The sequence below is a fragment of the Hevea brasiliensis genome, chromosome 2 (assembly GCF_030052815.1).
Source record: "Hevea brasiliensis isolate MT/VB/25A 57/8 chromosome 2, ASM3005281v1, whole genome shotgun sequence".
Classification (NCBI taxonomy): Eukaryota; Viridiplantae; Streptophyta; class Magnoliopsida; order Malpighiales; family Euphorbiaceae; genus Hevea; species Hevea brasiliensis.
In genome coordinates, this window is record NC_079494.1 from 70,218,147 (window position 1) to 70,230,564 (window position 12,418).

Here is a 12,418-nt window from a genome sequence, read left to right on the forward strand (position 1 = left end):
TACATCCATTCTTGATCTTTCTTGCATTAGTTAAATTGAGCCCACTAGGCCAGTGAGTATGGAAGTTTAAACCTTGATGACCTCATGTTCATCCATTCTTGATCACCAAAGTACCCACATGCTCACAACATCACATGCTTTAACAATTAAATTTAGAAAATCTCTTAGACTACGAAAACCATCCCAATGTAACCATAGCCGACAGTCTAAGTATCTAAAATTTCCAAATTTAATTGCCCTAGTGGAGAGCTATGGTATAATTACCATAATTATATCATTATGAACTTAATCATTTGTTTGAAGATTTTGTGGTCGGCTTAATTACTATTAAGATCTCACTTTGCACATTGCATATATCTCATACAAGTATCCATTCATATACATCTCATGCATACATGGATAATAAATAAAATGGTATGATCATGGACTTTCTAAGGGATTCAATTCTAAGCCACCAAGAATTGAATTAAGGCATTTCCTAGGTGCATTTCATCTATTCTATTACAAGAGATGCTAACGGAGTACATAAATCAACTCTTGATCTTGATGTGCTCCCACTGGTCTCACCAATGCTCTTGATATCTTCATGCTTCATGCAATTCAATTGCAAAGTAACCCTTGGCATACCAAGGTGAATTTACAAGAATATGGACCTTATAGTCCTTAAACAAATGAAATTACATCCTATGTAATATAACACTTATATTACATGCCACTATAAATAAAATTAATTATTACATCCGAAAGAAGAACAAAAGAAATAAATCCAATTACATTGGTCTTTCATTGTCCATGATCATCCATCATGCATATTAACATTTAACACTTAAACATAAATATATATGCATAATTAAATTGAATATCATATACCCAATTTACAACTCAATTTGAATCTCATTCAGTTTAATCTCAAATTTAGGAACCTTTCCAAATTTAATTTTCATGAAAACAATTTTCATAATTCATTTGCGTGATTTGAAATCCTAATTAAACCATTTAATTAGGTCTAGGCATGATTTCGGGTCATCAATTATACAATAATTGCTTAAAAGTCCCTAAAACCACCATAACACAGCTTTCCAAGTAAAACACGCCCCGTGTTTAATAACACGGCCCGTGCAACATTTACACGCCTGAGGCATTAAATTACACGGCTCGTGTAACACAATATGTGACACCCCTTACCCGTCTACAGTGTAGCAGAGCAAGATATGCCACTCAGTGTGCCGAAGCACTAATTCATATTTTAATTATAATTTATCCCTTTAATTCATTTATTTGTAATTTTTGATAAATCCAAATTTTTCTGCAAATTTTATGGAAAATTCAGCAGTGTACCGGCTGTAAATTGGAAAAACAGTTCTCCTGAACCTGTTTAAAAACACTTCCAATATAATTTCCAAATCCAAACTCCATTATACATATTTCAAGTAAATCTCAAAATCTCAATCTCAAATCACAACATTATTTTCAGAAATTTTTCTTTTCACTTCATTACTGGAAGCACATTCATAAATATTTCTCAACATAATATACATAAATTTTCAATAATATGAAATTTCATATATTTACATCATCAAATAATTTCAAGAGTTTATAGTTACAATCCCAAAACTAATACAAATACTGTGACACCCCTTACCCGTCTACAGTGTAGCCGAGCAAGTTATGCCACTCAGTGTGTCCCAACACCAATTCATGTTTCAATTTCAATTAATCCCCTTTTAATTCATTTATTTAAAATTTTTGATAAATCTAAATTACTCCCCAAATTTTATAGAAAATCCGGCAGAGTGTCGGCTATAAATTGGAAAAACAGTTCTTCTGAACCTGTTAAAAACACTCCTAATAATATCATCACCTTATTCTCAATCAACCTCCAGTATATTCTCAACAATTTCTCAATTCACTTCAGTATCTCAAAATTCAATTAAATTCAAACCACAGTCAACTCAATGAAAAATACTCAATTTATTACTGAACATATTTCATAGATAATTACATCAAAAGCTTAATTACATGAATTTATAATATACATTACAGAAGGTTACAAAATACAAAATATCAAAATATCAGAATATCAAAGTGGCCTAATGTCCTACCAAATGCACTGCAATGTGAGGTGACTCTGAACTCTGAGTGCAGATATGAAGGCTCACCCTGTATGAGGCCTGCTGGACTCCCCAGCTATGTCTCCAATACCTGCGCGTTGCAAAAGCGACGCGCTAAGCAATTCTGCTTAGTGGTGACAATATAAAATAAAATAAAATAAAATAAAATAAAACATGTGTGCAAAATGTATGTTTACATTTTTGGGTGGACTAAATTTCAAATATTTATTGCAATATTATTCGATTAAAGTTTGGTAAGATTTATTAATACTGCCCGAGTAACCTATACTAGTTGACTGGACTGGATAAATGGGTAAACTAATACTGGGTACTAAGTACCTCGGACCATCACATCATCGGTCACATTGTGTCTCCAGGTGTGCAGCAGAACAGCTAATAAGCTGTAATAATTATTGGGGATTAAACCCGAGTATAACAACTCAATATCATAGCCAAAGACTATTATGTCTCGGAATGGCATGGAAAGCCATGAAACACAGAATGGCATGAAGCCATATGCAGTACTACTAACAGAACCCTATTGGCATGCCAACCTATCCAAACCAATCACATTAGGCCTATTAGGGCATTTAACACTTTTTATTTATGTAATTCTTTGAAATTGATTTTTTTTATGATTACTATTCATTTCATTGGTCAACCAAAATGTTGACTTTTGCATTGGAAATAGGTAAATTAGTTTAAATATCATCAACATACCACATTTTGCATTTTAAACTTGTTGGTATTGGTTGCCAATACCATCTCTAAGCTTAATGTGAATTGGACAGAATTTTCAGTTTTCAAGCTTTGGGTTTACTGTTCCATTAGTTACTGTTGCAGTGGGAATTTTGAAAAATGCTCAACATGAAAGTTGTTCCTCATTTTGTCTAGTTGAATTTCCTTTTTTGAATCACTCCATTTGGAGTTTTGTAACTCAAGTTATGGCCTAAAAACCATAACTGGCCGGATTGGGCAGAACCCAAAATTCTGGGTAAAATTGTTTCTGCCAGATTTTGTAACTCAAGTTTGGTTGACAATTTGACTAGGTTATTGTCATAATTTGGGTCAGATTTCTTCATGAAAGTTGTTGGTCTATATCTCAACTTGTTTTTGGTAAAATTTCAGGTCAATTGGACCTTGCTACATTGAGTTATGGCCAAATGACCAAATACTGTTCATTTAGTTATTTTGCTCAGGCAGATTGCTGGTCACCCGGATTGGAGCAAGGTTTTGGTCCACTTAGTTTGGTCTTATGGGCATAGTTTCTTCACCAAAGTTATGAAATTTTGTGTCTAGTTTCATGTCCAATTGGCAAAACACCAATTGAACCTCTACAATTTAAGTTATGGCTGTCCAAACAGGCTGGACTCACATCCAAACCTGCAGGTCATACAAGGCAGCCACTCCAACCTCAAATCCCACAACCCAATTCACTTCATTTTTGATTCAAACCAAACCAAATGGTCACTAATTGACCATTAAAACCTACTCCCATCATCACAAGATCAAAATCTCATTCTTCAACCCAAACCCTAACTCAACATTTCAAAACCATGTATTATCATTGCATTTATCAATTCACTTATAAAATACACATTAAGGGCAGCCATACTAGCATTTTAACTCCCCAAAAATCATCACCATATTACCCTAGCCATGGCTACCAAAATTTAGGGTTAACATACCAATGGTGTTTCATCAAATTTCTTTGTCATTTACACATATTTATAGTTCTTAAACATGAAATTAAAGTGAATTTCAAGGTTTAGGTCACTAAACTCTTTTAGCTCAAATCCAAGCCAACCAAAACTTTAATTTTTCTTCAAAATTTTGCTGCCCAAAGCTTCCTCAAGGTGTGGGGTGAATTTTTTGTGAAGACAACTAGGGCTTTTATGGTGTGGAAGCTAGGGAAAATCAAGATTGAAAAAGCTTGTCCATGGAGGTTAGGGAAGTATGGTTTACGGCAAGGAAGAAGAAGAAATGGAAATCTGGTTTTTTTTTTTCTCTCATTTTTCAGCCCATTTGTCTCTTTTAAATATAGTTATGCCATGTGTCAACATTGGGTTGGGTGAACGCACACTAATGACATCATGTGATGTCATAAATTCCCATTTAATTCATTTTTTTTCTTTCTTTTCTACTCATTTTCAATTCAATTTTTAGTAATATTTATTCACATTTTATGTCATAATAATTATTTACTTAACTGGACAAGTCGGCCAAAAATCACCTCTGAAGGCGAAATGACCAAAATGCCCTCCGTTTGGCTTAACGGGCCAAAATTGTCTGTACCGATTGAAAATTTTTTTTAAATATTTCCTTGGCATTTTAATGCCATAGGAACCTCAATGACCCTTCTCTAGAGTCCCAAAAATTATTTTATAATTTTTCCCCTGGGTCTAGGGCTCCTAGTTGCGAGAACCGCAACTTCTCACTATGTTACCCATCGCTAGGGCACCGGCTCATTTAACTTGGTTGTATTTTATTTCTAAAATTTTTTCTAAATTTTTCTTATTAATAGTTGAGTTAATTATGATTCCTCACTTTTAGTTTAAATATTTTTCCAGACATTCTAGCTGTCCGGACCGACACCGATCACCGAAACAGTAGAATGTACGAAATTGCTACAGGGAGGGTGTTACAACTCTTCCCTTCTAATTTAAATTTCATCCTCGAAATTTACCTGATGCAAACAGTTGAGGGAACTGTTGCTTCATCGTCTCTTCACTTTCCCAAGTTGCCTCCTCGGTGTTGTGGTGCCTCCAAAGCACTTTCACCAGTGGGATCTGTTTATTTCTCAACTCTTTCACTTCCCGAGCTAGGATCGGTATGGGTTCTTCTTCATATGTCAAATCCGGTTGTACTTCAATTTCTTCCATGGAGATGACATGTGAAGGATCTGAGCGGTATCTTCTTAACATAGACACGTGGAACACATTGTGGATCTTGTCCAGCTCTGGTGGTAAAGCTAGCCTATAGGCCATTGGACCCACACGTTCAATGACTTCATATGGGCCGATGAACCTAGGGCTTAACTTACCTTTTCTTCCAAACCTCAGTACCTTCTGCCACGGTGAGACTTTGAGAAATACTTTATCGCCAACCGTATATTCTATTTCTTTTCTCTTTAAGTCAGCATAGGATTTCTGTCTGTCTGAGGCAACCTTCAGATTGGCTTTGATTATTTTCACTTTTTCCTCAGTCTGTTTCACCAGGTCTAGCCCTACCAGTTTGTCTTCACCCAATTCAGTCCAGCACACTGGAGTTCTACATTTCCTCCCATACAGTGCTTCATACGGAGCCATTTGAATGCTAGCTTGGTAGCTATTGTTGTATGCGAATTCTGCCAGTGGGAGATATCTATCCCAACTCCCCTCAAACTCAATGACACAACTCCTTAGCATATCCTCTAGGATCTGACATATATTTCATGTTATTATTATCATTTCAGTTCAATATTTGCATTAGTTCAATTGTTTTCAGTTGTTTACCTGGATTACTCTTTCTTATTGCCCATCTGTTTGAGGATGGAAAGCCGTGCTAAAGCGGAGTTGTGTGCCCAAGGCTTCTTGCAACTTTTTCCAAAATCTCGATGTAAACCTTGGGTCTTGGTCAGATATGATGGAAAGTGGGATTCCATGCAGCCTAACTATCTCACTGATATACAATTCTGCTAGCTTCTCCAGTGAGTAGTCAGTCCTAACTGGCAGAAAATGTTCTGACTTCGTCAGTCTATCCACTATCACCCATACTGCATCATGCTTCCTTTGGGTGAGGGGTAGACCACTAACAAAATCCATAGTGACCCGGTCCCATTTCCATTCAGGTATGTTTATAGGCTGTAAAAAACCCGATGGAACTTGATGTTCTGCCTTAACTTGCTGACATGTCAAGCATTTAGTCACATAGTCAGCTATATCCCTCTTCATACTAAGCCACCAATAATGAGGCTTCAAATCATTATACATTTTTGTGCTTCCCGGGTGCATAGCATAAACACTCGTGTGTGCTTCTTTCAGAATACTAGTCTTCAGTTCCCCATCATCTGGTACACACACTTTTCCTCTGTAGTATAGACACCCATCTGCTTTCACCTCATATTCAGTTTCCTTCCCCTTAGGAATTTTAGCCATAATTGCCATTAGTTTTTCATCTGCCTTCTGCCCATCTTGTATTTGTTGTAGTAGGGTTGGCCTCACTTGCAACTCAGCCAAAATAGCTCCATCTTGAGCTAAGGACAGACAGGCATTGAGTGATCTTAAAGCTGTGATGGACTTTCTGCTTAAAGCATCAGCAACTACATTTGCCTTTCCAGGATGATAATCTATCACACAATCATAGTCCTTTAGGAACTCAATCCATCGCCTCTGTCTAAGATTGAGCTCCTTCTGGGTTGGCAAATATTTTAGACTCTTGTGGTTGGTATAGATGTAGCATTTTTCACCATATAAATAATGCCTCCATATCTTCAGTGCGAAGATAATCGTTGCTAACTCCAGGTCATGAGTAGGGTAGTTTTGTTCATGTGGCCTTAACTGCCTGGAAGCATAGGCGACCACTTTCCCCTCTTGCATCAATACACACCCTAGCCCATTATGAGAGGCATCATTGTAGACCACAAAGTCCTTTCCTGACACTGGCTGTGTTAACACTGGTGCCTCTATCAACATAGCCTTTAATCTCTCAAAACTAGCCTGACATTTGTCATTCCAGTTAAATCTGACATTCTTGTGTAACAACTTGGTCATTGGAGCAGCTATAAGAGAAAACCCCTTCACAAATCTTCTGTAGTATCTAGCTAGCCCTAAGAAACTTCTGACCTCAATTGTATTTCTAGGAGGCTTCCATTCCATCACTGCTTCTATCTTTTTGGGATCCACTCTAATCCCCTCTTCTGATACTATGTGTCCAAGGAAAGAGATTTCACTCATCCAGAAGTCACACTTGGACAACTTAGCATACAGCTTCTTTTCTCGCAGGGTTTGCAGAACAATCCTCAAATGTTCATCATGTTCTTCCCTGGTCTTGGAATACACCAGAATATCGTCAATAAATACCACTACAAACCGATCTAAGTATGGATGAAAAATACAGTTCATAAGGTCCATAAATGCTGCTGGTGCATTTGTTAACCCAAACGGCATCACTAGAAATTCATAGTGCCCATCTTTGGGTTACGAATGCGATTTTAACACATCTGCATCCTTTACCCTCAACTGATGATACCCTGATCTGAGGTCAATTTTTGAAAATACACCGGCTCCCTTCAACTGATCAAACAGATCGTCATTTCTGGGCAATGGATATTTATTCTTCACAGTTACTTTATTCAACTGCTGGTAATCAATACACAATCTCAAAGTTCCATCCTTTTTCTTTACAAACAGCACCGGAGGAGTTGCTTGATAAGGGGTTGATACGCCCCAGTGTGTCACACTGGGGCGTATCAACCCCTTATCAAGCAACTCTTGCAACTGAGTTTTCAACTCCCTCAATTCAGTGGGTGCCATCCTATAAGGGGCAATGGAAATGGGTGTTGTACCCGGCATTACCTTAATAGCAAACTTGACTTCCCTTTCTGGTGGTAAACCAGGCAACTATTCAGGAAATACATCTGGGAAGTCTCTTACTGTGGGTATATCATTCAGGTTTGGCTTAGCTTGCCTAGTATCAACCACGTGTGCTAGGTAAGATTCACAGCCTTTTCTCATCATTCTTCTTGCAATTGTAGCTGAGATAACATTAGATAGGAAATCTGTCCTTTCACCCACAACAGTGATCTCATTACCCTCAGAAGTTTTCAGAGAAATTCTCTTCAATTTACAATCAACTATTGCCTGATGACGTGACAACCAGTCCATTCCCAAAATCACGTCAAACTCATGGAAGGGCAATTCAATTAGGTCTGCCGAGAATTCATACCCCTGAATCCTCAACGGGCAACCTTTATACACCTTATTTGTAACACCCCAAACCTCCGAGTTATGAATAGTACCATTTTTGGTCCGTGACTAATACTATTCGAAGACACCTTGAGGACCAAAAATAAATAGAAATTAATTGAGATAGACACAATAAAAATTCTAGTGAACAAAAAAAAAAAAAAAACTAAGGACTCATCGGGTATTATAAAAAGAAGGATTATGACCCGATGATGGGCATTTTGGTCAATTCACCTCAAGAGTTGACTTTTGACCAAAATGTCAATTAAATTAAATAAAATTAATGAATTGAATTATGGGGTAAAAAATGAAGAAAAATTCAAGTAAAAATATGCAAAGGAAAATTTAAGAAATGAAAACTTAAACTTTTATTTCCATTATGACAAAATTAAAATGAAAGACTTATGGGCTTTTGATAGGTAAATTTAATTATTTAATTAAAAGGAAAAATTAAGTAAAAAAAGGGGGGAATAAAAATTTAAGTTTAATTATCCTTATGGCACAATTAAAATTTATAATTTTAATAAGCTAATTTTGGGGATAAATATATATATATATATAAGAAGACAATTCATTTCTTTTTTTCATAAGAGGCCACCACTCTCTCCTCTCTCTTTCTCTCTCTCTCTTTTTCTCTTCTTCTTCCACTTCTTCTCCTCATTGATTTCCCCTCCCAAGTTTTAATTCCCTTAAATTCCCTTCATAAATTCCATAGCCCACTAAAAGAAAACATCAAAGAGATCTTTGATTGAGAGATTAAAAGTAAGGAGAACAAGAATTGGAAGAAAAGTGAAGTTGGAAAGAAATCAACAAGAGGTAATTTTCTTTTCATTTTAGATTAGTTGTATAAGCTTTGAATGAAGTTAATTTATGATGAAATTTCATAAGAAAATGAAAGAAAACATATATGGAACCTAAACTAGGGTTTTGGCCAAATGGGAGAAAAATTAGGGTTTTGAACATTAGGGTTTAGAGACCAAAAATGTGAAGAAGTTCTAAATGATGTCTTTGACATAGTTTAAGGAAAGAAATGGCCATTTGTGACCTAATTAAGTGTGTGAGAAGTGTTTAAATCAAAGCCAAATTCGGATTGGGTATGAAGCATGACCAAAAGTCAAATTTGAGGGACCAAAAATGAAATTTTACAAGTGCAATTGGTATGGGACCAATTGAGACTGAAAATAAGCACTAAATGACACAATTTTAATTTAGGAAGCATGCCCAAAAAGTGACCAAAACCTAGTGAACAAACTGACCAAACTTGAAAAATTGCAGTATGAACAGTACACATGAACAGTAATCATGTTTGGGTCATAACTCGAGCTAGGCAGGTCAAAATGACCTGAAATTTTACCAGTAGTTAGATGAGATATATACCTAAAACTTTCATGAAGAACACAAACCCAAATTATGCCATTAACCCAATCAAATTATTGAGAAAAGTTGAGTTACTGAATCTGCAAAACTGCAGAATTGCCAAATGAACAGTAAATTTGGCAAGGCTATAACTCTCTCTAGAAAACTCCAATTTAGGCGATTCTTAAACCGATGGAAACCTAAGACATAGTAGAATATTTCATATGAAGAATGTTAGGCCAAATTATGAACTTAACTCAATCAAATTGCGAAAAGAAGTCGGGTCACCGAATCTGCCAGAATCTGGGCACCTAAAATTGACCAAATGAACAGTAAACTTTGCAAGGCTATAACTCTCTCTAGAAAACTCCGATTTAGGCGATTCTTAAACCGATGGAAACCTAAGACATAGTAGAACATTTCATATGAAGAACATTAGACCAAATTATGGACTTAACTTGGTCAAATTGCTGAACAAAGTTGGATCGATAAATCTGCCAGAACAAAATCTGCAGCATGAACAGTGACGTGAACAGTAATGGTGTTTTTGGCATAACTTGAGCTACACAGCTCCGAATTAGGCGATTCAAAAAGGAAAATAAAGTTAAGACCTAAATGAACAATTTTCATGAAGAACATCTCACCAAATTATGATCAAAACTAGGTAAAAATTGGGTTCAAAGATTGGGGCACCAAGCTGTCCCAAAACCAAAATATTCTAAAATTTTCAAAGCTAACTTGGGATGCATTAGATATGCATATAACGAGTTCTTGGAAGCAATTGAGATTGGTATTGAGGTATTCTATTTGTGTATTTTCAGTAGAAAAAGAAGTTGGAACGGACAAGGAGAAGTAGGTAACAATAAAGGAGAGCATTGAAGGTTTGTGCACAACTAACATTTTTCTTTGTTTTAGCTTCGTAAATTGATTTGAATAAGTTTATTTGAATGAGTTTGATTTGAAATGAGTTTATTTTGAATGAGGTATGTTTTTCTCTTGTATTTGAGGAATTTGTGTGTTGCCACCCCTTTTATAGATTTTATGATGATTTGAATATGCTATTGTTTTGCAAACGTGATTATTGATTTAGAAACTCTTGAAAGTTGTTTTGAAACCACAGTTAGCATGACAGTCCCTTCAGAACTTCCCAGTAGTAACGGCTACTTGGGGTTTTATAATTGATATTGATTATGTCTCCCATTAATAATGGTTAGTGGGGTAAGACTACATGAGTACTCATTAGCTAGCTAGCCCTTCCCTCATTAATAACAGTTAGTGAGGTTGAGATTGCTTTGTCGTGGTGTACAACACGACACTGATCTTGAAATTTTGTGTCATGGCCTGAACTGTGTGTTGATGTTGGCAACACTAATGCTTTGTGAATTGTGATTTATGAAGTGTGATTTCTCATTTGAAATGTTATTCCAATAAATGGCTCTTATGAACTTAGAACTATTGTGAAGTTTTCATGTTTAAGAAAAATCTGATTTATTAGGCTTTGACAAATTATGTTTTACTTTAATTTTTAAAGTTATTAGTTGTGCACCACTGAGTGATATACTCAACGATAGCTTCTTTATGCTGTCGCAGGTAAGGGAAAGGAGAAGGCTGCCGAGTGAGAGACTTGGAAGCAGCATTTTGGTATTGTTTGTGGGTATATATTGTAGTCATACCCCTGCAATTTCCTTTTGATGTATTTTGTACCTATATGCATGGATGTACGGACATTGAGCAGTTTGTATTTAAAAACATTGCATTGCTATCACATTTTGAGTTTGTAATTATTTTGTATTTTACTTTGAGACTTATGAAAATATAACTTTTGCAATATTTAGTCTATCATTATTTCCAATGAATGTTTGCATGGAATTTTAACTATTCTCATACAGTTTTCCGCAAAAGAATTGATAAGATAAAAAGCTATGGTTTGTTTTAAAATCCTTTGTAGCATAACTAATGGGTTATCGGTAGGTGGAGTTCGGTGATTCATTAGGCATGCTACGGGAACATGTCATGCCTTACAAGGGATAAGGTGTGACATGTTTTAGTGGTATCAGAGCTTTGGTTTTTATACAAGTTTTGAAATTGCATGTTTGAAAATTTTTGATAAGTACAACTGCTCAATTGTCATTATTGATACATATAGTGCATTACATCATAAATATGGACTAATGGAAGGAAATCTCCTTGTGTTGGTTGCTCAGGGATTAGAATTCCTTGTGATTCAATATGGAAGAGGGTGATCACACAGTAGAGCAATCAGTAGCAGCTGAGGTACAAGGGGAAGCCCCAGCTCCTCAGAATGCCAGTGGATCGGCTGCACCCATCCCACCCATGCAGTTTCCTGCTCAGTTCACTCAGCAGATGGCTACACTATTTCAGCAAATGGCTGGCAATATACCATTCCAAGCTCCTGTGCAAGCACCTCCAGGGCAACCACCATCCCCAGCCAGACAATATGGCAAGTTAATGAAGTATGGGGCAACAGAGTTCAAGGGTACAGTGGACCCATTGGAAGCTGAGCAATGGTTAGAACGGATGGAGAGGGTCTTCAAGAAATTGCACTGCACAGATGAGTTGAAGTTTGAATATTCAATTTCCTTGCTGCATGGAGATGCATATGAGTGGTGGAAGACCATTCCCCACAGTTTGGCTGAGCCGCCAGTGCTGACATGGGATGACTTTCTAAGGGAGTTTAGACAGAAGTATGTTCCTGATGCCTATGTGGATATGAAGCTATAGGAGTTTCTTAGTTTGAAGTAAGGGAACAAGACTGTAGCCGAGTATGAGAGAGACTTTTCTCGCCTCAGCCACTATGCTGGAAGCCTACTCACTACCAGTAGAGACAGATGCAAACGGTTTGAGGCCGGTTTGAGGCCTAGTTTGAGATTACAAGTGGTTGGGTTTCGACATGACAACTTCTCTGGGTTGATATCACAGGCCCTTGAATTGGAAAGGATAGAACTGGAAGGGGCATTTGAGAAGGTAATCACTGAAAAAGAGAAA